The sequence below is a fragment of the Bos indicus genome, chromosome 7 (genome assembly GCF_029378745.1).
Source record: "Bos indicus isolate NIAB-ARS_2022 breed Sahiwal x Tharparkar chromosome 7, NIAB-ARS_B.indTharparkar_mat_pri_1.0, whole genome shotgun sequence".
Taxonomy (NCBI): Eukaryota; Metazoa; Chordata; class Mammalia; order Artiodactyla; family Bovidae; genus Bos; species Bos indicus.
This window is the reverse complement of record NC_091766.1, coordinates 78344727-78372556: the sequence shown is the minus strand read 5'-3', so window position 1 is coordinate 78372556 and position 27830 is coordinate 78344727. Positions and strand designations below refer to the sequence as shown.

At 38.4% G+C, this 27830-nt stretch overlaps 1 long non-coding RNA gene across 1 annotated transcript in view; it reads right to left on the bottom strand.

Annotated features, from left to right (window-relative positions):
• Positions 1-27830, bottom strand: part of LOC139184220 (uncharacterized) — a 1143978-nt gene that overhangs the window by 252530 nt on the left and 863618 nt on the right. The window lies entirely within an intron of this gene.

Here is a 27830-nt window from a genome sequence, read left to right as displayed (position 1 = left end):
AACTCTTTACATTTAACTGCATCTTCTGTTCACCTATTATCAAAGATAACAACATGTAGACATAACAGTAATCCACTATACAAACAATGAGCATGAAAGCTCGTAATAACCTCATCTCTGGCGTGGAACAGGCAGTTACTGAGGCTTCAGTAGACAGTGAGTGTGGACTCTTTAGAAAGAGGGTACAATAAGCCTAAGCCATCAACTAAGGCCTTAGTCAACTGAAGGCCTCTAGAAGCTTACAACTGGAGCCAAGTTCCTCTAGGCAGTTGATACATGTTGATTATCCAGAGTTTCCAGTATTAGCAGTTCCTTGGCCTACTTTGGACAAAGCAAATGTGACATTTCACCAAACTGCCTGGGAAGAGATAAGGTTTTGGCATAAATCCTTGTTTCCTGCATATGGCTACAATAATGAAGTGGAATTTGACTTTCATCTCTCAGCTGTACCAATAACGGCATTTTAAGGTCATCTCTCAGCTGTACCAATAACGGCATTTTAAGGTCAAAAATATATTTACTCACTCTACTATGAAGACTTCTCTTCCCCTCTGTATTTATCAATCCATCTCTGTTTTCATTAGTCAGTTCTTTATGAAGCTGAGCTCTGTACTGAGGCCCTAAACTTGAGTGTGATTTGTGTGTGTATGTTGGTAGAACACTAATAAATGCAAGCATGTTAGTTGTAATCCTCATTCTGATCATCTCCTCATTTTTAAACCAAGAATTCTCCCTAAACTCTTATTCTTGCTTGGGTTAGATATCTACTTCCTTGTAAAGTGCAAATGCCATGTTCAATTCAATCTTTCCCTTAGAAAGACTTGGAGCTATTTATTCATTTCTTCCAACATTAGACTCTCCTTTTCCGCTACTCACCTTCTCTCCACAAATCCCATTGTGTCTGGATTAAATGAGGCCAGAACCTCTGATCTTCTGTCCTGTGGCACCGCTGATGGAGTTTGTGGGCTTTACCCATTGAGCAACTACTACTCACAGGGATATTAAGTTCAACATTTGAATCAGGATTAGCTATCAATAGAAGGCAACCAGGCCTTGGGAAAGGAATTGGCTTTTCAGGATAATTCTTCCCTCAGAAAGAATGTGGCAAAAACTGATGGAGAGAAACAAAGACATGCAAAGCGTGTTATACTTGGTAAACAATAGTTGTGTGCTGTGATCAATGACTTATTATGGGAAGCAAAGACCAAAAGGTGCAGTTTATATGTTGGAGACTAAAGCAGGTACACATCTGTCTGTCATTAATTCACATCTCTTCAACTCCGAGTAACCAACTAAAACTGCAGCACTTCTTTGATGGCATAACTTGACTCTTTTAGGCTTTTTGCTTTCTTAAATCTCACAGGTAAGACATAATGGGATCTGCAAAAGAAATAAGTATGCTTTCTTAACATTTTCAAGGTAGAAATGTAGATTAAACTTACTGAAGGACTTAGTCCAGTAAGGTCCCCTCAAATGTGATGAATGTCCAAATGGTGTGGGTACCCATACCTTTTGTGATCCTCTACTGCTGAGACCAGCAAGAGGGAGAAGATGCTTATAGAAACCTTTCAATGTGCTTGCTCTCGCTGGTACAGGGAAGCCTTATCATCATACAGCTGTTTTTATTAAGTACCAATTATTCAAAACTGTATTTGGGGCCAAGAAGAAAGTCCATGACCCATACTTTCTTGAACTTGATTATCAGGCTCTTCAAAAAGGTCCCTCATTTGTTGTCCCTTCTATAAATATGTATTCCCAGGAAGTAGTTAGCAGCAAGCAGCTGTTTAATAATGATCCCTGAGTTGGGAAGTTCCCCTGCAGGACGGCATGGCAACCCACTCCACTATTCTTGGCCTGGAGGATCCCCATGGACAGAGGAGCCTGGAGGGCCAAAGAGTCGGACACGACTGAGTGACTAAGCACAGCACAGCACAGCTGTTATTAATGGATTCTCTGAAGGACTTTCCTGGAAGCTGGCCACCTGCTGAGCCGAGTGCCTTCTCCAAAGGGAACTAGGCTCAGCTTGAACTGGGCTTCCAAGATCCTTACTGTATCCTTACATGCCCAAAATAAAACAAGGCACAGACACCTGGGCAGATAGTGCAGCGTGGCTTGGTTTCATAAGCAATGGAGCATACTTCATAGTACACTCCACAGGCTATGTCTGATCCCCACAAAGCATCCTTCCAACCCTTGAGAAATTTGAAAGGCAGGCATTTCTGTTAATGTTAATAGGTATCTCTCCGCTGTGCTTTGTGCTAAGTCATTTCAGTTATGTCTGACTCTTTGCGACCCTATGAACTGCATGCAGGCTCCTCCATCCAGGGGATTGGGTTGCCATTCCTGCCTCCAGGGGATCTTCCTGACCCAGGGATCAAACTTCCATCGCTGATGTCTACTGCATCTGCAGGCCAATTCTTTACTACCAGTACCACCTGGGAAGCCCCTGCTGCTGCTGCTAAGTTGCTTCCGTCGTGTCTGACTCTGTGTGACCCCATAGACGGCAGACCACCAGGCTCCCCTGTCCCTGGGATTCTCCAGGCAAGAATACTGGAGTGGGTTGCCATTGCCTTCTCTGAGGAAGCCCCTAGATTACCCTAAACCATAGAAAGAACTTTGATTTTATTCTAAATGCAATACAATAATTGTTAGAGATTCTTTTTTTCAGAAGAACAACATGCTATGCTAAGTCACTTCAGTTGTGTCTGACTCTGTGCGACCCCATAGACGGCAGCCCACCAGGCTCCCCCGTCCCTGGGATTCTCCAGGCAAGAACACTGGAGTGGGCTGCCATTTCCTTCTCCAATGCATGAAAGTGAAAAGTGAAAGTGAAGTCGCTCAGTCGTGTCCGACTCTTAGCGACCCCATGGATTGCAACACAGTTGTTATGCTTCCTAATTTGGGGAAGGAGGGAATTTCTATCTATCCCACTGTGCATGCTAAGTTGCTTCAGTTGTGTCCAACTCTTTGCAACCCTATACATCATAGACCACCAGGCTCCTCTGTCCCACTAGAATCGTTTAAACTACCACTGTCTAGTGTTTGGACCACTCTATGCTCTACTTGTTTCTTTTCAAGAGCCATATTGATTTTTTTCCCTCAGTATTTTACTATGAAATTTCAAATATACAGAAATACTGAAATAAGTACACTGTAAAAACCTATATACCAATAACCTAGATGCTATACTCCATATTTATATTGGTTTCAAGTATCTGTAATTTAAAACAATCAAACCATTCCCCAAATGAACAAGATTTTATGGTACTCTGAATAACACCCAGGTCCTTTGCAATACCCAGGCTCAATCTGATCTGATTTCTAGCTTCTGTATGACTTCATTTCTTATCCTTCCTTCCTTCTATTTTTGGTTACCAGGAACACTGCAATGCTTTATATTTTTCAAATGCATCAAGTTTCCCCTGGCTTGGGACCTTTGCTCTTCAACTAGATCCTTCCCTGGACAATTCCTTCTCCTTCTGGTCTCAGCTTAACATAGCTCCCCAGAGACTCTTTCCCTGACCTTCACATCTGAAGTACATCTGTTTCCAGTTACTCTCTACCACAATACTGTATCTGACTGCATTTATAGCAACTACCACTCCTTGAAATCCTCTTGTTTTTCTGTTCATATCGTCTCTATCTCAATTCATTAAAACCTGAGCTGTACCAGAGCAAGGTCATTGGCTCTTTTACTCACAACCAAATCTCAGTGGCTTGAACAGGACCTAGTTCACTGTAGGAGTTGAATAAATACATGTAGAGTAAATTTATGAATATCATAAAAAGGCAATCCTTCTTTTGCACAGCTCAGTAGAACCTACTGTGTTGGGGAAAACAAAGAAATCCAAACAGATGAACATTAAGACCTGGAACACATAAGCCATTCACATAGTCACTGTCTCAAGAGTTCATGGGTGCATTTCCTAGACTAGAGCTAAAAGAGATACCAGTTAATGAAGATGACTCATTGTACATGTGGCACCCTGACCACTGCAGACATAATTGCAGTGGAGCTACATCTAGGACAATGCAAAGGGGAAAGCTAGACACACAGGTAGAAAAGCACTTGACTCTTCTTTATTCCATGAACTACAAAACCATGAAATCCAATGCAAAGATGCTACATTGGTGGCACTGCATTTTCTGTAAGCTATTTCTAACCTATTGCTATTGTTTTGAATATATTCTTTTAGGTTCAACATGACATTTCTTCCAAATATTTTAGAGAACATTTTTTTCTTCTTCATAACCTTCTTCTGCATACCATGGAAAGCTTCAGGATAAAAAGAGAACTGTGGTGATTTTCCTACTAATTAGTTGCTCTTATTAAAAAGAGCAAGATAATTGATTTTAGGATGCACTACCCCTTATTAAGACCTAATTAAGCTGTATATCAAAGACTAATTAAATGGCATTATTCCATCTCACTGATGAGTCTTGATGCTTGGTGAATAGATTTGGGTGGTAGATGAATACACTTGGAATAGATTTCACAGCCAGACAGATAAATATAGACTAAGAAGCTGAGTAAAGGGAATTTTCGATTATCTAAACCTAACACACTTATTGGTATTTCTTCAGCCTGACAGTTTGAAATGCACAAAATGAAACATTTAAATACTAACTCAGCACAGTGGTAGGATAGGGAACAATGAAAGAGCTTCTTTGGAAAACTGAAAATTTAAATATGCCATTAATCCTACTAGTGAAATGGTGGAATGGTAGACTGGAGAAATGAAGGCATTTGATTTTTTTTTTTTTTTTTTTGATGATACAAGTTACTCAGTCTTGATGAACCTCAGATAAGAGCTCAATCATATATGAGTAAAAAAATAATCTGAAAACCTGAGATCATTTTTAAAGTTGCCAATCACCATCTATGTTATTCTGTGGATTTCAGGGAGAGAAAAATGGGAATAGTAAGAGAAAATTATCATGATAAGAATTTGAATATGGTAAAAGCTCAGAGATTGATGGAGCTATATTCCAGACAAATAGAAACTTCCCTTAAAATATATTTGGAAAGGAAGAGCTATTAATAAGATAAATGTTTTTCAGAATTTTATTCTATACCAGAAATGAATGTTTTTAACAGCAAATCAATCTCTGATAAGTCAATATTTTATTTGACAATGAAAATCCTATCTCAGACTTTCAAATGTTATGTAAATCCATTCATTGCTTTAATCCCACCAAGTTAACCTTATATGACCAAGGGTGTATCTTCAAGTCAGTGTCATTGTGACAACAGAAACTCATCATTCCATTTAATCTGTGAGGTCACAACCTCCTTAGATGATGGTGAGTAGTCTCTCAGATTCTTCAGCATTTCATAATGTAAAAGCTTTTGAATAAATCACAAGATATTTGCAGAAACTAATGATTTCACTATACAGCTGGGTTCTGTTTGATTGTCTTTAATAGTTACCTTCACTGGCAGTACAATAATTTGCAAACAATAACATCAGTCACATGTCACTTTTGTGCTCATTACCGGCCAAGGTGTAACCCCCAGAACCAATAATCTATACTGCTGAACGTCTAAATTAAATGCCACTCTGTGCTAAGCGCAGGTTATTCATTGGAAACTGAACTTTTGCAACTATAACATGTATTTTGAATTATCTGAAGGACATCTACCCTTGAACTCTTTTTGCATTAATACACACAGAAGTGGAAATAGCTGCAACATCACTAAGAAAAGCTGTACAAAGAGAGAACTGAAATCTCTATTACAGAAAAAGGAGTAAACAATTTATTTTTAGTTATCTCTACAGAATTCATGGACAGGAGATAAAGGGTTTGACTCAAGTATTTCAAGGTTGTCATTCTCGGTACTTTGTTAGATTTAATAGAGTTTATAATATTTAGACTACCTTGTAGATGGAACTTCTATTTCTTTTTTTAATTTCATATATAATTATGAATTTTAACATAATTTTTGATAATTACATCTTGCCCATGATCACTGAAAAACAATTAATTAGTGACAACTATAAAAATATAGTGACAACTATGAAAAGAAAACTTTTGTTTTGCATTCCATGTTTATTTTTTCTAACAGAGGTGGAACATGACTGAAGAGTGAGCTTGGGGTTGAGGGTAATTAATCTCTCAGGTTTTGTAGCTCAATGGGAACAAGTCTTTCTTGAGTCCAAATTATGAATTCCATAAATCCACAAATCTAATCAACAAAATTAATAAAAGAGTCTGTGACACATGCATTAAGTTTTTGAGATTCTCAAAGATGTCATTGATACTATGGGAGAAATATCAATGGATCACAGAAGACAATGACTCTGATAGAAATTTTAAGGCACTAAGGAACTAAAGGGCACTATATGACAATTGCAGACACCCAGTCCTCTGACAATTGGTTCACAACCACTAAACTGAAGGTTTCCTTATCTAACTGCCTAGGAACTGATGATTATGCCACAGCCTTGAATCGGAATTCATTTGGAAACAGAAAGTCTCAAGATACTAAGAGAAAACATTTCTTTGTACAGCACACAACGTCTCAAAACGAAAAACAGAGCAGCCCTTTCCATAGATGACATATTAAAAGATGAGACAGAGGCGTTAAAATTTCCAACCTAAGCTTTGATGTACAACAGTATTCCAGTGCATTAACAATGGATGGTGTGTCACAATAAAATTAACTAATCAAAATATGCTTTGGCTTAGGGAAATTGACATTCATTTATGAGCAATTTGGGAAGTGTGCACGTCCAAATAACAATCAAAGTATAATGTGTATGATCTCCTCTTTGCCACTGGCTTCTGCTTGGTGGCAGAGATGGATGAGAGCAGGGTTTGTGCTTGATTTGGGGAAGTTTCACAGCTTGTGCCAAACCAATTGCAAGCTCAGCAAATGCAAGGACTCATAAGCCTTATTGATAGCAACTTGAGTGGGTGCTTGCCCTCATTCCTGAGACTTGAAGTGACTTGAGGCGAGTAATAAAACTATAAAAAAATAAAAGATATTATATTAGAAATGCACTTTAATTTCTGTTTTAATTGCCAAGTAGAATGATATTATTTCTTTAAAATGTATGAGAAGCATATTCCAGACATTGGTTCCTTTATAAGTTTTCTTTAATCTTTTCCTTTCTTCTCTTTTTAATTACTTGTCTTATTTCTGCTATTATTGAACTATGAAGCTGAGTTTTAGGAAGCTGGAAAAGAAATGTGGTCCTTGAGCAAAGGCAGTGATATTAAAACCTCTTTCAAAATATCTTTACCTTTGTTTTCTTTTCAATATTCTCTATCACTTTCCTTCATTCCCACCCTGGAATGACACTAGTCATTTATTTGGGTACACACAGTATTTTCCATGCTGACTGTTGATTTCAAGGAACCCATGCAAAGCCTTGCATACAGTGTGCTTTCAATAACCACTGATTGAGGGAACGAATGAAAGCAAAAATTGCAATAGTCAGTATAAATATCAGAAAATGAACTTCTAGAGCTGCTTAGCATTACCTATAACTGGAGTATTTCCTTACTTTGGGAAGATGAAAAGTACTGTAAAATTTATCCTCTACAGTGATTTTCAAGTTTTTACAACATGACCCACAGTGTAAAATAGACTTTGCATTATAACTGGGTGCTTACACAGCTATAGACACATAATTTAATGCATGTGCCTGTAAATGTACACACACATATTATTAAAGCAATATGGTAAGTAAAACTGTAAAGTGATTCCAATGAATCATACTTTTGTATAATCACTACTCCCTGTTAGTAAGGACAATGTCTATAAAAGATAAGGTGCAATGCATTGATTAAGTTATATTATATGGAGAGGTAAAGAAAACTTTCAGATATAATTAAATCTATAAACCCTAATACAGTCAGCAAAAAACACGTTCAGGAGCTGACTGTGGCTCAGATCATGAATTCCTTACAACAAAATTCAGACTTAAATTGAAGCAAGTAGGGAAAACCACTAGGCCATTCAGGTATGACCTAAAACAAATCCCTTACAATTATACAGTGGAAGTGAAAAATAGATTCAAGGTATTAGATCTGATAGACAGAGTGCCTGAAGAACTATGGACAGAAGTTCATAACACTGTACAAAAGGCAGTGATCAAAATCATCTCCAGGAAAAGAAATGCAAAAAAGGCAAAATGGTTGTCTGAGGAGGCCTTACAAGTAGTTGAGAAAAGAAGTGGAAAGGAAAAAGTGAAAAGAAGAGAAGAGGAAAGATATATCCATCTGAAGGCAGAGGTCCAAAGAATAGCAAGGGGAGAGAATAAAGCTTTCCTAAGTGATCAGTGCAAAGAAATAGAGGAAAACAATAGAATGGGGAAGACTAGAGATCTCTTCAAGAAAATTAAAGCTATCAAGGGAATGTTTCATGCAAAGATGGGCACAATACAAGGACAGAAATGATGTGGACCTAACAGAAGACACTAAGAAGAGGTGGCAAGAATATACAGAAGAATTATACAAAACAGATCTAATGATTCAGATAACCATTATGATGTGATCACTCACTTAGAGCCTGACATCATGGAGCACGAAATCAAGCAGACCTTAGGAAGCATGACTACAAACAAAGCTAGTGAATTCCAGCTGAAATATTTCAAATCCTAAAATAAGATGCTGAAAAAGTGCCTCACTCAATATGCCAGCAAATTTGGAAAACCCAGCAGTGGCCACAGGACTGGAAAAGGTCAGTTTTCATTCCAATCCCAAAGAAAGGCAATGCCAAGGAATGTTCAAACTACCACACAAGTGCACTCGTCTCACATGCTAGCAATGTAATGCTCAAAATTCTCCAAAGCTAGGCTGCAACAATACATGCACTGAGAACTCCCAAATGTTCGAACTGGATTTAGAAAAGGCAGAGGATTTGAGAGATCAAACTGCCAACATCCATTGTGTCATAGAAAAAGCAAGAGAATTCCAGAGAAACATCTTCTGCATCATTGACTACGCTAAAGTCTTTGACTGTGTGGATCACAACAAACTGTGGAAAATTCTTAAAGAGATGGAAATACCAGACCACCTTACCTGCCTCCTGAGAAACCTGTATGCAGGTCAAGAAGCAACAGTTAGAACCAGACATGGAACAACGGACTGGTTTCAAATTGGGAAAGCAGTGTGCCCCGGCTGTATATACCTTGCTATTAAACTTATATGCAGAGTACACCATGTGAAATGCCAGGCTGGATAAGGCACAAGCTGGAATCAAGATTGCTGGGAGAAATATAAATAACCTCAGATATGCAGATGATACCACCCTTATGGCAGAAAGCAAAGCAGAACTAAAGAGCCTCCTGATAAAGGTGGAAGAGGAAAGTGAAAAAGCTGGCTTAATACTCAACATTCATAAAACTAAGATCCTGGCATCTGCTTCCATCACATCATGGCAAATAGAAGGAGAAACAGTGGAAACAATGACATACTTTATTTTCTTGAGTTCCAAAATCACTGCAGATGGTGACTGCAGCCATGAAATTAAAAAACACTTGCTCCTTAGAAGAAAAGCTATGACAAACCTAGACAGAGTATTAAGAAGCAGAGACATTACTTTGCTGACAAAAGCCGGTGTAGTCAAAGTTATGGTTTTTCCAGAGGTCATGTATGGATTTCAGAATTGGACCATAAAGAAGGCTGAACACTGAAGAATTGATGCTTTTGAACTGTGGTATTGGAAAAGACTCTTTAGAGTCCCTTGACTGCAAGAACAAACCAGTCCATCCTAAAGAAAATCAATCCTGAATATTCCCCGGAAGGACTGATGCTGAAGCTCCAATACTTTGGCCACATGATGCGAAGATCCGACTTTAGAAAAGACCCTGATGCTGGGAAAGATTGATGGCAGGAGGAGAAGGGGACAACAGAGGATGAGATGGTTGAATGGCATCACCGACTCCATGGACATGAGTTTGAGCAAGCTCCAGAAGTTGGTGATGGACAGGGAAGCCTGGTGTGCTGCAGTCCATGGGGTGGCAAACAGTCAGAACAAAAACAAGCCCCCAAACAGTTAAAGTTAAGTTAATCAAAAGGAAGATCATCTGGGGTGGGCCTGAGCTAATCAGGTGATCCCTTTAAATTAGGTTTAGAGGTCAAAGACTTGTAGCAGACCCCACTAGCCTTAAAGAAGCCAGATGTTCTATATCTGCAAAGAAATGAATTCTTCCACCAAATACATGATCTTGGAACATAAACAGGTTCTGCTACCAATTCCAACATTACTAGGGAGGAGCGCCCTCAAAACACCAAGCAACTCTGTAAACACCAGTTTCAGGTCCCACAAGTCAACTCTGACTTTACCTATCTGGAGATAGCATCAAATTTCACAGATAAAGGATTCAATCTTACAAGACTACCCCCTCCACACATACGTATACACATTTCAGACATGCCAATCACAAAACAAAGTTATCTTCAAAGCTTCTGACTCAATGGCTATAAATCAGAAGTTCTCACATCCCTTCCTTAGATTCAATTAATGTTCTAGAATGATTCACAGAACTCAAGAAACCCATTTACTCATTAGATTGTTGGCATTTATGAAAAGGACACAGCTCAACAGCCAGATAAAAGAGATGCATAGGGCAAGGTAGGGGGAAAAGACACACTTCTCTCCAGTTTTGCCACACTCCTGGAATCTCCACCTGTTTGTCAAGCCATAAATTTTCCATACCCAGCCCTCTGGGATCTTTAGGAAGGCTTCATTAACTACCATCATTGATTAAATCATTGGGCATTGGTGAGTGATACACCTTCAGCCCCTCAACCATCTTTGTAGGTCAAGAGGTGGGATTTGAAGTTTCAACCCTCTAATCACATGGTTGGTTTTCCTGGTAACCAGCCCTCATCCTTAGGTGGTCTGCAAGTCACCATTAACATAACAAAAGACATCTTTTGCCATCACTTAGGGAATTCCAATGATTTTAGAAGATCTCTGCCAGAAAAGCAATGAAAAGCAAATACCTGTTTCTTTCTATAACTTATAGTGTCACAGGAAATAACCTCAAGACTAAGATAAGAGCCAGACATTCCTGCTGCTGCTGCTGCTAAGTTGCTTCAGTCGTGTCCGACTCTGTGCGACCCCATAGATGGCAGCCCACTAGGCTCCTCCGTCACTGGGATTCTCCAGGCAAGAACACTGGAGTGGGTTGCCATTTCCTTCTCCAATGCATGAAAGTGAAAAGTGAAAGTGAAGTCTCTCAGTCTTGTCCGACTCTGAGCGACCCCATGGACTGCAGCCTACCAGGTTCCTCCGTCCATGGGATTTTCCAGGCAAGAGTACTGGAGTGGGGTGCCCTCGCCTTCTCTGAGACATCCCTGCTTACACCTTTATTTCAGCCTGTGAGACCCTGAGCAGAGGAAGCAGGTAACCTGCAGTCCAAGCCCCAACCAATGGAAACTTTGAGATAATTAATGTCTTAAGCTGCTAAGCTTGTGTAACTTATTACACAGTAGTAGAAAACTAATAAAATACAGTTTATTTTTTCTTTTTTAAAAATGCTGGACATAGTCACCTAAGTTGACAGCATGTCAAATAGATGGGCCAAAACCCACATTCTGAAAACCACAAGTATATTTTTAAACTATCTTCTCCATGATGCCAAAATATTTAAAATAGAGGTTCATTCTTTTATGGCAAAGAAGTTTTTGCATACTAAACTCTCTTGAACATTAAAAGCTATCATCAGCCACTGACATTCTCACTTATCCATGTATTTGCTCATTTTATAAATATTTATTGCATGCCAACTATACCAGGTGGTGTATCTGGCACTGATTAACAGTGGTGAAAAAAATATACAGGAATACCCACCCCTTAGAACTTAAAGTCTGAGGGTTGTGAGGGGAGTGGGGGATAGAAACAAACAAAATGAAAGATATAACTAGTTACTCGATAAATGTTTAGTAAGGACTATTTAAACTACTTAACACATATTTATTTGGGAGGTGAATCATATGACAAATAAGGATGAACATTATATAGTCCATATTTTGAAGGGCTACACTAGCTAATGGGTGCTATAAAATTTGTATATAAATAGGTATTCCACAATAATTATGGACTTGGTATTAAGAAAACAGAAGATATAGCATTGGGTAACAAACTCTACACAGGGAACTGAGGGAGGGTTTCAGAGAAGAGTTGTCAGTTCAGTTCAGTTCAGTCACTCAGTCCTGTCCAACTCTTTGTGACCCCATGGACTGCAGCATGCCAGGCCTCCCTGTCTATCACCATCTCCTGGAGCTTACTCAAACTCATGTCCATCGAGTCGGCAATGCCATCAAACCATCTCATCCTCTGTCGTCCCCTTCTCCTTCCACCTTCAATCTTTCCCAAAATCAGGGTCTTTTCCAATGAGTCAGTTCTTCACATCAGGAGGCCAAAGTATTGCAGTTTCACCTTCAGCATCAGTCCTTCCAATGAATATTCAGGACTGATTTCCTTTAGGATGGACTGGTTCGATCTCCTTGCTGTCCAAGGGACCCTCAAGAGTCTTCTCCAACACCATAGTTCAAAAGCATCAATTCTTTGTTGCTCCACTTTCTTTATAATCCAACACTCACATCCATACATGACTACTGGAAAAACCATAATTGATGGACATTTGTTGGCAAAGTAATGTCTCTGCTTTTTAATAAGCTGTCTAGGTTGGTCATAACTTTCCTTCCAAGTAGCAAGTGTCTTTTAATTTCATGGCTGCAGTCACCATCTGCACTGATTTTGGAGCCCAAAAAAATCTGTCACTGTTTCCACTGTTTCCCCATCCATTTGCCATGAAGTAATAGGACTAGATGCCATGATCTTAGTTTTCTGAATGTTGAGTTTTAAGCCAACTTTTTCACTCTCCTCTTTCACTTTCATCAAGAGGTTCTTTAGTTCTTCTTCACTTTCTGCCATATGGTTGGTTTCATCCGCATATTTGAGGTTATTGATATTTCTCCTGGCAACCTTGATTCCAGTTTGTGCTTCATCCAGTACAGCATTTCTCATGATGTACTCTGCATATAGGTTAAATAAGCAGGGTGACAATACACAGCCTTGACATACTCCATTCCTGATTTGGAACCAGTCTGTTGTTCCATGTCTAGTTCTAACTGGTGTTTTCTGACCTGCATACAGATTTCTCAAGAGGCAGTTCAGGTGGTCTGGTATTCCCATCTCTTTCAGAATTTTCCACAGTTTGTTGTGATCCACACAGTCAAAGGCTTTGGCGTAGTTAATAAAGCAGAAGTAGATGTTTTTTGGAACTCTCTTCATTTTTTGATGATCCAACAGGTATTGGCAATTTGATCTCTGGTTCCTCTGCCTTTTCTAAATCCAGCTTGAACATCCGGAAGTTCATGGTTCATGTGCTGCTGGAGCCTGGCTTGGAGAATTTTGAGCATTACTTTACTAGCCTGTGAGATGAGTGCAATTGTGTGGTAGTTTGAACATTCTTTGGCATTGCCTTTCTTTGGGATTGGAATGAAAACGGACCTTTTCCAGTCCTGTGGCCATTCCTGAGTTTTCCAAATTTGCTGACATATTGAGTGCCACTCTTTCACAGCATCATCTTTTAGGATTTGAAATAGCAGCAGCTGGAATTCCATCACCTCCACTAGTTTGTTCAAAGTGATGCTTCCTAAGGCCCACTTGACTTCACATTCCAGGATGTCTAGCTCCAGGTGAGTGATTACACCATCGTGATTATTTGAGTTGTGAAGATCTTTTTTGTACAGTTCTTCTGTGTATTCTTTCCACCTCTTCTTAATATCTTCTGCTTCTGTTAGGTCCATATCATTTCTGTCCTTTATTGCGCCCATCTTTGTCTTCCCTGGTGGCTCAGAGGTTAAAGCATCTGCCTGCAATGCGGGAGACCTGGGTTTGATCCCTGGGTTGGGAAGATCCCCTGGAGAAGGAAATGGCAACCCGCTCCAGTATTCTTGCCTGGAGAATCCCATGGACAGAGGAGCCTGGTGGGCTACAGTCCATGGGGTCGCAAAGAGTCAGGCATGACTGAGAGACCTTACTTACTTACTTTGCATGAAATGTTCCCTTGGTATCTCTAATTCTCTTGAAGAGATCGCCAGTCTTTCCAATTCTATTACTTTCTTTTATTTGTTTGCATTGATCACTGAGGAAGGCTTTCTTATCTCTCCTGCTATTCTTTGTATCTCTGCATTCAAATGGGTATATCTTTCCTTTTCTCCTTTGCCTTTCACTTCTCTTCTTTTCACAGCTATTTGTATGGCCTCCTCAGAGAACCACTGGCTGCAGTCTCCAAAATGACCAAACATTCAGTATCACAGTAATCCAAGTCTATGCCCAGACCAGTAATGCTAAAGAAGCTGAAGTTGAACGGTTCTGTGAAGACCTACAAGACCTTATAGAACTAAAACCAAAAAATGATGTCCTTTTCATTACTGGGGACTGGAATGCAAAAGTAGGAAGTCAAGAAATACCTTGAGTTACAATTTTGGCCTTGGAGTACAGAATGAAGCAGGGCAAAGGCTAACAGAGTTTTACCAAGAGAACACACTGGTCATAGGAAACATCCTCTTCCAACAACACAAGGGAGGACTCTACATGGACATCATCAGATGGTTAATACTGAAATTAGGTTGATTATATTCTTTGCAGCCAAAGATGGAGAAGCTCTATACAGCCAGCAAAAGCAAGACCATGAGCTGACTGTGGCTCAGATCATGAACTCCTTACTGCCAAAATCATACTTAAATTGAAGAAAGTAGGGAAAACCACTAGACCATTCAGGTATGACCTAAATCAAATCCCTTATGATTATACAGAGGAAATGAAAAATAGATTCAAGGGATTAGATCTGATAGAGTGCCTGAAGAACTATAGATAAAGGTTCGTGAGTAATCAAGATCATCCCAAGAAGAGGTGTCACCTTATGTGAAACCTGTGGGTAGGAGGACTCTGCCAAGAATCTCTAGGTGTGAAGGACTTTCCATGTACCCTGTGACACTTTTTAAGGTCTTGTTGAGGAATTTGGGCTTTGAGGCATCAAATTATTGAATTTTTTTGTTTCTTTGTAACAGGATTGTAACATAAAATTTTGCCCCTAAAATATAAGCTAAATTGTGTGAAATGAGCTTTACTAGCACAAAGAGAATACAGGTCAGTGACAAGTCAGTTAAGTTCTGCAAGAGCAGAGATAGAGTAAGATGAAGAATAAGTCATGAAATTTTGGTTATTTCTAAGATAGGACTGAAGTAGAAAACTTAAGCTGACCGAATGGATTGAAATAAAAGAATTACCTAGGTGGGAGGAGTCCAAGCAGAACTTCACACAGTTTTCCAAGGTGAGTCCTAAAACAAGCACCAGCACTCCATTTAATTAATCATGATGCTCTTGAGCCCAGTGGGGGTGGCTCCACTACATTAAAAGCCTTTCTCCTTTACTCTCCTATTTACCACACAGCAAATGCTGAGACATAAGTAACCACAAAAACAGAGTCAAAATAAATATCAGCATAGTTTATGCTGTATCAGTTTACCTTTTAGAGTTTATGTATCCTTGTTTTAAACAGAGTTCTAACAAGCTTTCCTAATTTCTTTCCTAAGCTAGGGCAAGTGAGAAGCACCATATTGTGCCCTTCAAACAATGCTACTGTCGATTTTCAAAGACTCTGCATTTCATTCCATAAGGAGGAATTTTTAAAAGTCTTTGAGATGGGGAGAATTAGCTTTACCTATGCTCCAGAATAAAAAATATATATATTACAAGAATCTATTTTGCCTCTTGAATAAACTAATTTTATTTCCAATAGATAGAAAAAATATGAACTAGTTGTTCCGTATGTGGCCCAGTGTACTGTTCTCTAGTGGTACTGTGAAAATAGGGTCTCATGAAGAATTCTGAATCACTTCCCAAAATTATAATATTTGATGATACCCATATGCTTTTATGCAGGCTTTAATAATGTTTAGAGGGATTTCTACTTCTACTGATTTTTTTTGACGGAGTATTTTTTTTAGAGGTGGAAGAATACCAGATTAAAAGAATCACTATGTAAATAATTGACATCATAAAAATAGCCCTGTTAAAAGCTTAAGTGAGGTCTTTTCTCCTCTGCAGACCAAAGGCCATTCTAAAAGCAGAACAGCTCTAGATACTTATTGGTTCCAAGTATAATGATTGCTAACATTCAACTATGTTAGAAAGCGTGGACAGCTGAATTAGACCTCTAACATCCCAGTGTTCAGAATTTTGACCTCGATCAAGAGCTGTGTAGCTAAGCCTGAAATTCTTTTAAAATAATTCCCTGTTCCTCACAGCTTCAAGATCATGATTCACTTTATTTTTTTAAGCAGATTTTCATGATTAAGAAATGCAAATATTGACTATGGAAAAATGAAAGCATTAATATCATTTAAATTTGCACAGTGTTCTGGCCATACAAAATTAATCATTCAGCTCTTATTCTATTCCATCATATTATTTTCATAATAAAATGTTAAAATTCTTGTATCTTATTCTGAATCCAAATAAGTGTAGGCTGTGTAAAAATGGTCAGAGAACATTTATTTTTATAAATCTTTAAGCATAAGTTAATGGAACACAGCAAAACAGGATATGTCTGGATCCAAAGATTGAATTATAACTCAATGTGAACCTACTATAACTTTGTTTTGTTTTAATGAAAGAAAATGTAAGGACTTTGGCTCATTAGAGATGTTTTATGTGTGTGTGTGTGTGTGTGTGTGTGTGTGTCTGTGTGTGTCTGTGTGTGTATGTAGTTGTTTAGTCACTCAGTCATGTCTGACTCTGTGCAACCCCATGGACTGTATAGCCCACTAGGCTCCTCTGTCCATGGGATTCTCCAGGCAAGAATACTAGAATGGGTTGCCATTTCCTTCTCATATATATATATATATATCCTTCTCATATACATATATATATATACACACACACACATATCTTAATACAAGACTGTGTCAGACATTTAAATTGTATATGACATTTACTCATTCAATAAAATTATTAAGCACGCAAAACTTAGGTTAAAAAAACAAACAGAACAAGCCAAGATATATGTGAAAGAAGACCCCAAAAGTGAAACACACACACACGCACACCCCTATAGCACTAGTAGGTCTCTCTTCAAGAGAGTGTCTATCACTGTCTGTATTTTATTTATATATCAGTGGATTTTCTTCTATAGCATGGGCAATTGTGAATTATTTGTAATGTTGAGCATCAAACTGAATGGGCTATTTCGCTTTGTTTATGATTGCTTTGATGTACTTTTTTGCTTTATGGCATTTCTGCAAATACAATGTTTCTCCCTTTGGAAAAACTTCCTTTGGGATTGTTGTTAAAAATAGTGTTCCATTCCCCTGCTTTATGGGCATTCTGTCCTTATTGTATACCTGTGGATTTAGTCCTCAGGAATAGCCAGCAGATAAGAAGTCAAACAATCTGCCCAGTAATGAAATTTCTCTGTGCCCTAATTTGATATCTGTAAAATGAGGATTCTATCATTTACTTAGGAGTGCTGTTTGAATGATGGAATAGAATACTGTTTGTACTATATCAGAGTCTGACACATGGTGAGTACTAATGGTATTTATTAGTAATAGTCTGTTTATGATAATAAGGCATCTGGCATCAAGTAGTTCACGTTTTGTGAGGAAACCAGACGTGTGCAGTAGTGACACCTGTACATTTAATGAGAATGAATTCAAACATGCACCAAAGGAGCTAGAGACATTTTTTTAAACTCTACCAATTTCCCTTCTTCTTTTAAATTAAACTTTAGTTTCCATTTTCCCCTAAAGGAAATCATAGATAAGATAAGAACAAGAAAAGTTAATTTTTGACCTTAAAGCCTATCGAGGCCCTTGGTCTGAGCGACTTAAATTTGCCCCCTATGCCCTGTGGCCTTTCACTCTTCCAGCTAAAGGGATGGACCGCGATCATCTAAGCCCGGCAGTGGGTCCGGTCACAGAATTCACTTTAGACAGCACAGTGAGATAGAAATGGCAGTGTGACAGTTCCAAGCCTGAGACCCAAGGGGCTCCTTTATTCCATTTGTCCTCTCAGGGTTTTGTCTTCTCCATAAGAAGATCACTTTACACTTCTGGTCTTAAGTGAAGCAGGTAGACGCATGAAGCAGATAAGTGCCCAAGCACTTATCAGGCATCTCGGACAAATTATATAACTGTTCTCTTCAGTTATATATTTAAAATAAGCAAACAAATAGCAAAACAGTGATCCTTGCACAAAGAAAGATATCTAGACCAAGGAAATAGAATAGAGACCTCAGAAATAAATCTCACATAGATGGTCATATGATTTTTAACAAGAGTATCAAGACCATTCAGCAGTGAAAGGACAGTTTTTGTCTTTTTTTCTTTTTACAAATAATGTTGGGAAACTAGGTATCCACATACAAAAAACGAAACTGGACCCTTACCTTACACTATATGCAAATAGTAACTCAAAATGGATCAAAGACCTAAACCTAAGAGCAAATTTTTACATCTCTTAGACAGAGAAGCCTGGTAGGCTGCAGTCCAGGGGGTCGCGAAGAGTCGGATACAACTGAGCAACTTCACTTTCACTTTTCACTTTCATGCATTGGAGAAGGAAATGGCAGCCCACTCCAGTGTTCTTGCCTGGAGAATCCCAGGGACGGGGGAGCATGGTGGGCTGCCGTCTCTGGGGTCGCACAGAGTCGGACACGACTGAAGCGACTTAGCAGCAGCAGCAGCAGCAGCAGCAGCGGAAGACATAAGGGGAAAATTTTATGACTTTAGATTTGGTAAAGACTTGTTAGATTGAATACCAAAAGCACAGACAACTAAAGATAACATTAGACAAACTGCACTTCATTAAATGTAAAGCCTTTGTATAGAAAGGACACTCTCAACAAAGTGAAAAAGGCAACTCACAATGTGGGAGAAAATATTTGCAAATTATGTCTGATAAAGGATTAATATCCAGAGCATATATAGAACTCAGAACTCAACAACAAAAATGACATTTTTAAAAGATGGGCAAAGGACTTCAGTAGACATGCCTCCAAAGAAGATATACAAATGGCTAAGAAAGACATGGAAAGATGAGCAGCATCACAATTAGGGGAATGAAAATAAAAATCAAAATGAGATATTACTTTAGACCTACAAAATGAGTCAAAAAAGAAACACTGCAAAGGAGGTTGGTGAAAAGGGAGAGGAATTAGATATCTGAACATCTGTTTACAACAATAGTAACATTATTCAAAATAGAAAAAAATGTGGAAACAAAGTATCTTTTAATAGAAGACTTAATAAACAAAACATGCTCACAGCTCAGAGCAATCTTATTTGAAAGAAAAGAAATTCTGACACATAAAAGAACTACAATATGGATGAACCTTGAAGACACTGTGCTAAGTGAAATACACCAGTCACAAGGGGAGAGGTATTCCACTAATATGAAATACCTAGAGTAGTCAAATTCTTAGGGACAGAAAGTAGAATGGTGACAGCCAGGGACTGGGGATGAGGGTAATGGGGAGTTAGTATTTAGTGAGTACAAAGTTTCAATTTGGAAAGATTAAAAAGTTATGGAGATGGATGGTGGAGATGGTTACACAATGATGGAAATGTACTGACACTGAATTCCACCCTTGGTTGCCAACACTTGGTTAGAATGGTGTTTTGTATCATATGTACATTCAGTTCAGTTCAGTTCAGTTGCTCAGTCCTGTCTGACTCTTTGTGACCCCATGAATCGCAGCACGCCGGGCCTCCCTGTCCATTGCTGCTGCTGCTGCTGCTACTAAGTCGCTTCAGTCGTGTCCGACTCTGTGCGACCCCATAGACGTCAGCCCACCAGGCTCCTCCATCTATGGGATTTTCCAGGCAAGAGTACTGGAGTCGGGTGCCATTGCCTTCTCCCCCTGTCCATTACCACCATAAAATAAACAAACACACACCTTCCAAACAACAACTGATTCCAGACCAGTTTAAATTCTAGGATTCATTCATCTGAATAATGATCTTCCGTCACTAAGTAAACCTCAAACATAGGGTCTTAGAGTAGGGACAGGTTGGGTGAGGAGAGCTAGTCGTGTTCGTTGTTTCTTTATGTTTGTTTTTTGGCCTCCTCCTACTCTCTTCAAGTTCTAGCTGTACAGGATTAAAGCCTAAAAGGGATGAGAGACATAAGGGCTGCTTTTAATGGAAAAGGGCTTCCCTGGTGACTCAGACGGTAAAGAATCCACCTACAGTGGAGACCTGGGTTTGATCCCGGGGTCTGGAAGATCCCCTGGAGAAGGAAATGGCAGCCACTCCAGTATTCTTGCCTGAGAAATCCCATGGACAGAGGAACCTGGTGGACTACAGTCCATGAGGGCACAGAGAGTCGGACACAGCTGAGTGCTTTTGATTCCGGCAGGGATGCTTCATGTCTTGTTCTGGCGTGGTCTGCTCTGATTGCAATCAGTGGCCTCTACCAGGACTTGGTTTCCAGGTGTGGTGTGCGCTGTCCCAAGATTCCTCTCACTCTGTTTGGCTCTACTTCTAATGCAGCCCTGGAGCAAGACTGTTGATTCTGTAACTCCACAAGTACACAGACAGGGAGTAAATGTCAACCTCTCTTTGACATTGCCTGTAACTTACTTCAAAATACTTCAGTAGAGATAGTGGGATATAGTGGCCTCTGAAATGAATTCACTGTCTTGGAAACATCAGTTTACATGTTATTTACTCTCTGGGAAATACCAGTTTACCATTTTATGCATTCGAATCAGAATAGTCCCATGAAGACTAGCTAGCATTTGAAGACTTCAATCATAGATCTATGGAAGTCTAAAGATATACAGATGACACCACCCTTATTGCAAAAAGTGAAGAGGGACTAAAGAGCCTCTTGATGAAACTGAAAGAGGAGAGTGAAAAAGCTGGCTTAAAATTCAACATTCAAAAAACTAAGATCCTGGTATCTGGTTCCATCACTTCATGCCAAATAGATGGGGAAACAATGGAAACAGTGACACATTTTATTTTCTTGGGCACCAAAATCACTGCAGATGGTGACTGCAGCCATGAAATTAAAAGACATTTCTTCCTTGGAAGAAAAGCCATGAGCAACCTAGACAGCATATTAAAAAGCAGAGACATTACTTTGCCTACAAAAGTCCATATAACCTAAGCTATGGTTTTTCCAGTAGTCATGTGTGCATGTGAGAGTTGGACTATAAAGAAAGCTGAGCACCAAAGAATTGATGCTTTTGAACTGTGGTGTTGGAGAAAACTCTTGACAGTCCCTTGGACTGCAAGGAGATCCAACCAGTTCATCCTAATGGATGTCAGTCCTGAATATTCATTGGAGGGACTGATGCTGCAGCTGAAGCTCCAATACTTTGGCCACTTGATGTGAAGAACTGACTCTTTGGAAAAAACCTTGATGCTGGGAAAGATTGAAGGGGATGACAGAAGATGAGATGGTTGGATGGCATCACCAACTCGATGGACATGAGTTTGAGCAAGCTTCAGGAGTTGCTGATGGACAGGAAAGCCTGGCGTGCTGCAGTCCATGGGGTCAAAAAGAAGTGGACACAACTGAGCGACTGAACTGAACGAAGACACGTACTGTAAATATCCCTATATAAATCTTCACTTGAGGGTTTTGTTTTTACGTAGAATAAACTGTATGAAAATACTTTTTTTTAATATGAAAAGAGTTAAGTTTAACTCTGTAGGTGGCTAAAATGTCTGCCCTTGCATAAGCAGGATGAAACTGAAACAATACGGGCCATCTACCATCTAACACATTTAGAGAAATACCTTTAGTCCATAATACCCTACATTCTTTCCTGCCCTTCCCCCATTTCAAAATTGTTGAAAGATTCTGTTACTTGATTCAGTTAGAAAGTTAGGTGATTGTGTCATCAGACTGTTGTTGTAAACTTGGCATGTGTGTATTTTTAATCCATATTTTTAAAATTTATTTTTAATTGGAGGATAACTCCTGTACAATGTTTTGTTGGTTTGTGCTGTACAACAATGTGAATCAGCCATAAGCATACACATATCTCCTCCTCTTGAACCTCCCTTCTTCCATCCCCCTATCCCATCCCTCTAGGTTGTCACAGATGGTCAATAAACATATGAAATGATGCTCAACATCGCTCATTATTAGAGAAATGTAAATCAAAACTACAATGAGGTATCACCTCATACCTGTCAGAATGGCCATTGTAAAAAATCTATAAACAATATATGCTGAAGAGGATGTGGAAAAAAAGGAACCCTCATGCACTGCTGGTGGGAATGTAAACTGATACAACCACTACGGAGAACAGTGTGGATATTCCTTAAAAACTAGGAATAACACTACCGTATGACCCAGCAATCCCACTACTAGACCTATATGCTGTTGTAAACTTTTCATGCAACCACTTATCAAAGTACCTAATACAGTGGCAATTTCTCAAGCTTACAGAATAGGATGAATGACTGTTTTCGTCTGCTTGCTAATTAAGTTTTTATGAGTTGCAAAAGTTGTCCCAGGCACACAGTAGGTACTCGATCATGTTTGTTGAATAAACAAATTGTATAGAAACATTAAGAAAAATACATTTTTTTTTCCAAAAGAAGAAATGAGGCTGGGCTGGGAATTGAGCAATCAGGAAAAATTTATAAGTTTATTAAAAGAATCTACTACAAAAGTACAACTGGCTGTGGATAGCAAGCTAGCTAGCTAGCTGAATAAGTGGACAGATAATTGAGCAGTTTCATTGTTGCTTCTGTCAGTTTGTAATGGTTAAAGAGTTCATCTACCATTCTCTTTATATTTTTAACCTCTTCTTGGAGTTGGGAATAATGCACCCTCTTGTAACACATTCCAGGGAACACCAAGTTAAGTCTCCCCCTTGAGCCCAATTATACCCTCTTCCAAATAGAAACCCTGCTACTCTCAGGAAGCTGTGGAATCTCAGAGGAAAAGCAGCTGCAGTAGCAGCTGTAACACTGAACAGAACCTTAAGTAAATAGTCTAGAAGATCAGTGAACAATGAATTATAATAAAGCAACTATAGTAATAAAAGCCTTAAAATAACTGTACTCATGAGATAGTATTGGTCATATCCTTGCTGTACTCTGGAAATAATAGAATCGTTTTTTCACCAATATAACTACAATGGTAATTAAAAGCTGATTTAGGATCAAAGGCAACCTCAAGGTTATAAATATTAAGTCAATGGCTCTGAAAGTCTAAATATCTTGCTCATTTTACACCTTTACCTTTTAAAAAGAAAGTGGTATGGGACTTTTGGAGCCTGTTTTTCTTAAAAACAAATAAACTGGGCAAAAATCATCTATTAAATGAAGCAAGTTACTCTACCATTTTTGTTTCCTGAAATATTCTGGGGAGATAGGACACCAGGCAACCTGAGCGGGGAAACATTTGTCCAAATTGTGTTTTCTATCTGGAGAGGAAATGTTTTAATCACTTATCTTAGTGATATAAGACATGAAAGAAATTTGGAAATGGTGATGAACAATGATGGCAAAAGTAACTGAATGATGCTAAACTGAAGAGGTGAGATTTGGTCAGGCAACAAAAATTCTATCTCTTTTTCTGTGGTACAGATATCCATGGTTGTAGTTCTCTGTTTCATAATCACTTACTGTCATAAATTTTAAAATTGTTACTTGATGAAATTATCCTGCATCTCAGGCAGATTCCTTACCATCTGAGCCACCAGGGAAGCCCCATCATCTCTAGCTACAAGCACAAAACCCTAGTAGTGAGAATGTATCAAAATCATTAAGGGCCAGGTTTAAACAAAATTACGTTATCTTAGATTAAGTGCTTTGGAATCAATATAATATTACATGAATGGCGACTTCCTAAGGGAAACATGGTGTAATATCAGGTGGCTGGCATTGGAAATAGCAAAACAAAGACTTGTCCTTATGGAGTTCACAGTCCAGTATGACAGACAAACGATTAATCCACTAAGGACACAGATCCATGTACAATGACAACAATGCTAAGTGCTATGAACAGAAGTCCCTGGGGCCAGGAAAGTATAGGGCAGAAAAATTAACCTAGTCAGGGGAAGGTGGAGAAATAGTCAGAGGATGAATCCCTGAAAGGGAGTCCTTGACTGAGATATGAAGGATGACAGTTGGTGAAGGGGCCATGAGGACGTGTAGGAAGGAGAGAGGAGGGTTGGGGCGGACGAGCAGAGTGACTTCCACCTGTGCAAAAAGTTCCATGGCTAAAGGTAACAGGCACATTAGAGAGACTTACAGAAGAAAAACAAAACACCTTCTTCCATAAGAAAGGTATTTTGAAAGTGTGCTAATTCTATTAGCTCATCAGGAATGGCCAACTTATGACATGAGTATTTTGTCTTCTCTCTTCTGTGTTGCTGGCATTCATTAGTGTGTCGAGACATAGCCCCAGTCTCTTTGTATACACAGAAATCTAGGAACTGGCCAAGACAAGCAGAAACCTACCTGTGAGCCCTATCATAGAGCAAAGGAATCAAGTCTTTATTAATCTGTATTCCCCTAAGGTCTAAGTTCCCTTCACATCCTAAGTCCTCAGTAAACACTGAGTAACACAAAGCATGAGGAAGATTATGAACTATGATAGTGACAAGATAATAAAGCTGTGATGCATTCATTTGTTAAAACATACTATTAAGCACCCACCAACTGCTAAACATTTATTTTTCTGGTTCCAGGGGATAGAGTCCCAACTGAGACAGAAAAAATCATTCATCTTTTGGCAGATATATGTTAATGGGGTCAAAAGAGATCATAGTAATTAATTAAATCAGTAAACAAAAATAGTGGATTGTGATCAATGTTTTAAAGATATTAAGTGGAGTGATGACAGAATAACATAGGTTAGTCAAAAAAGCACTCTTTAATTAAGTAATAGCTGAGATCTGAAGGATAGGAACAAGTGCCTTCTGCTGAGGCACAAAGAGATGCCAGACACAGAAATCTCAGGTTGATTCCTCAGGGCTGGGATATTCCAGGAAAAAGAAGCAGCTCAAGTTGGCTGAAGAGTGGTGAGTGAGAAGAGAGGAATGTCATGGGGCTGGAGAGTTACAAATTATGTGGGCTGTTTAGGTCCAGGTGAAGAGGTTAGATTGTCTTCTGAGACCAAGGGAAAGTAAATAAAGAGTCTTAGTGGAATGACACTTTGGAATGCATATTTTACAAAGATCCCTCTAAATGTTTGGTGGAGAGGAACTGCACTGCAGAGAGGCAAGCATGAGAGCAGGAAGATATTCCTTGATCACCACTTATCACATAACTCTATAAAAAGATAAGTTCTCTATTTTGGCTACAAGAGAAAAACAAAAGAAAGCAGAACTAGCAAGTTAACATATCAACATGAAAAATGTTAGAAAAAGATTATGGTATAATCGTGTTATCTAACAGGAATAAAATAAGTTAAAAATGTATGAATAAACTAGTGAATGAATGAATAAATGAGTCATCAAACCCAAACACGAATTGAGGCATTTGTTCATACAAGGCATCACAAGTAGAATACCTATCTTCACAAAGGCACCTCTGATGCTAACTATATCTTGTAACATGATCCTGTCCCTATTCTCGTTCCACCCAGCAAATATTTTGTATATTATATAGGCATATTGCTTTTAAAGCAAATTTATCTATTATCTGGCATCCAAGAAATAAAAATGCTTCAAATTAACTTTTGTCATAACTCCAAAGGAAACTCTTCTAATGATATTCTGCCTGATGTCAGGGAACACACTGCTTTAATTCATTCCAGTTGTGACAATTTGTGTTTATGTCTTTTCTCCAAAAGAGTATAATATACCTTCTGCTTGTGGCCATCTGATTCTCAATACTACATTATCCATTGTCACTATTTGACCTGGATTCCTGATTCTTAACCTTGGCTATTTGACCCCTCTCATTTCTTATCCTGAGAATGTACTCTTTTGGCTTCTGACCTAAACTTTTCTCATTAGCAGGAACTAATGAGCATTTCAGTCAAAGTGGAAAGAAGACCTTGTCACACTTTTACTTCTCTTGGAACATATGTATTGCCAGCCCTCACTTCCAAACCAAAGAAAATTGGGAGCAAAATATATTGACATACTTGTCATCACACAAATAAAAGGTTCTACTTTGGATATATCTTACTAAGTCTGCAAAAGCCCATAGCATTTGAGTCAAAAAAAGTCTACCTTTTTCTCACAGTATCCTTCACAGAGATGCTAGAATAAATGAACATCCGATGTATTTATTTTCTTTTCCAGACACTACTCCATTTACAATCTATTTCCTGATTAAATCATTATAACAAGCTCAAAAGATGGTTTCTATTATAATTCCCACTTTACAGGTTGAAAAACTATAATTTGAAGATATTAAGTAGTTGGTCAATATTTTACAGTTAGAAAAATGGTCAAGAGAATGTATTTCTAGCCTGAATTGTCCTAAAACCCTCACCTTTACCTACTAGTTAGTGTGTGATCTAGGGAAGAAGAAAGCAAAATGCTTATTCTCCCACACTATATACCAAGCTTTATTCTTTTCTTTAAAAAAGTTTTGATTCATGTCATAACACAAAATAGGATGTTTTAAGAAAAAAAATCATGTATGATTTTAAAACTTAAGCATTATTATACCAGCTTATCTATACCAAAAGATTTAAAATATTAATAACAACATTAAATTTTCCCACAGATTATTTTAGGACTGACATAATAGCAAACAGCAGGCCAGCTGTTCAAATTACAAATCTCTGATTCTTAAAGGAAGTGTCTAAAACCCAACCTACACTTTAAAACATTCAGTTGAGTTTTAGTGTCATGGCTAACTTTTCTCACTCCTGAGTGAATTATCTTTCATTCTGTTTCTGAACATGATGGGGGAAATGTGTATTTTCAAACAAGATGTTGTAAAATTTGCAGAGTACTGCAAATTCTGCTTCAAGGCTCAAAAACTCAGTTTCTTTAATAATTTACATTTCTGTCTTCCTAGGCGGGCTTCACAATTGTAATGAAAAATTAGGAAGCCTGAGAATGTCTACCTTCCCCAGAAAGCAAATTCTTAGCATATGGATCAGAACATTTTCCTCTTTATCTTCAATGGATCAATAATACTGAGGCTACCAAAGTAAGTATCTATTCAACAGAGGACTCCATTTCAGAATTCACCCATGAACTGTCTTCAAACACAGCAACAGAGATTATCTACAACTCATCAATTTCTTAGCTTCTCTGACTGTAACTTACATGTACCTAATACCAAGAATTCTTATTCCAAGTCTTTTACATTATAGCAATTTCCTTTGGGATTATATTTCAGTAAGCAAAATGCTCTTTGGGAACTATTTAATTTTTCCTCAGCTTGTTCTTTTTCTTGACCACCCCCCCTACAAATCCCACAGACTTGTCATTTTTAGAGTTGAAGTATCAGCTTTTTCATAAAGTTTATTCTCTGCAGGCATGAACAAGCAAAACCAAAGCAAAATAAATGAACTGCAAAAAAAAACTACCCTGGAAATCTCTAGAAAGCACACATATATACCTACATATAAATAACTCATCTTGTACAAAAACCAGAAAGACCAAAAATTCCACCAAACTCCACAAAAAATACATGTCACAGGTTCAAAATTCAGACATTTTAAAAAGGGAAATGAATGACATTAAATGATAAATTCTTTTTAGCAGTAGCATTCTTTATAGTTTTCAGAGTGTTATTACATATGTCATCTCACTGCCTTTTTAAAACCTTTGAACAAATCTAATGCAATGTGTAATTTGCCTCGATGTTATAGTATGTTTCGATTTTATGAAAGAAAGCTGTAATAGGGTTAGATATGC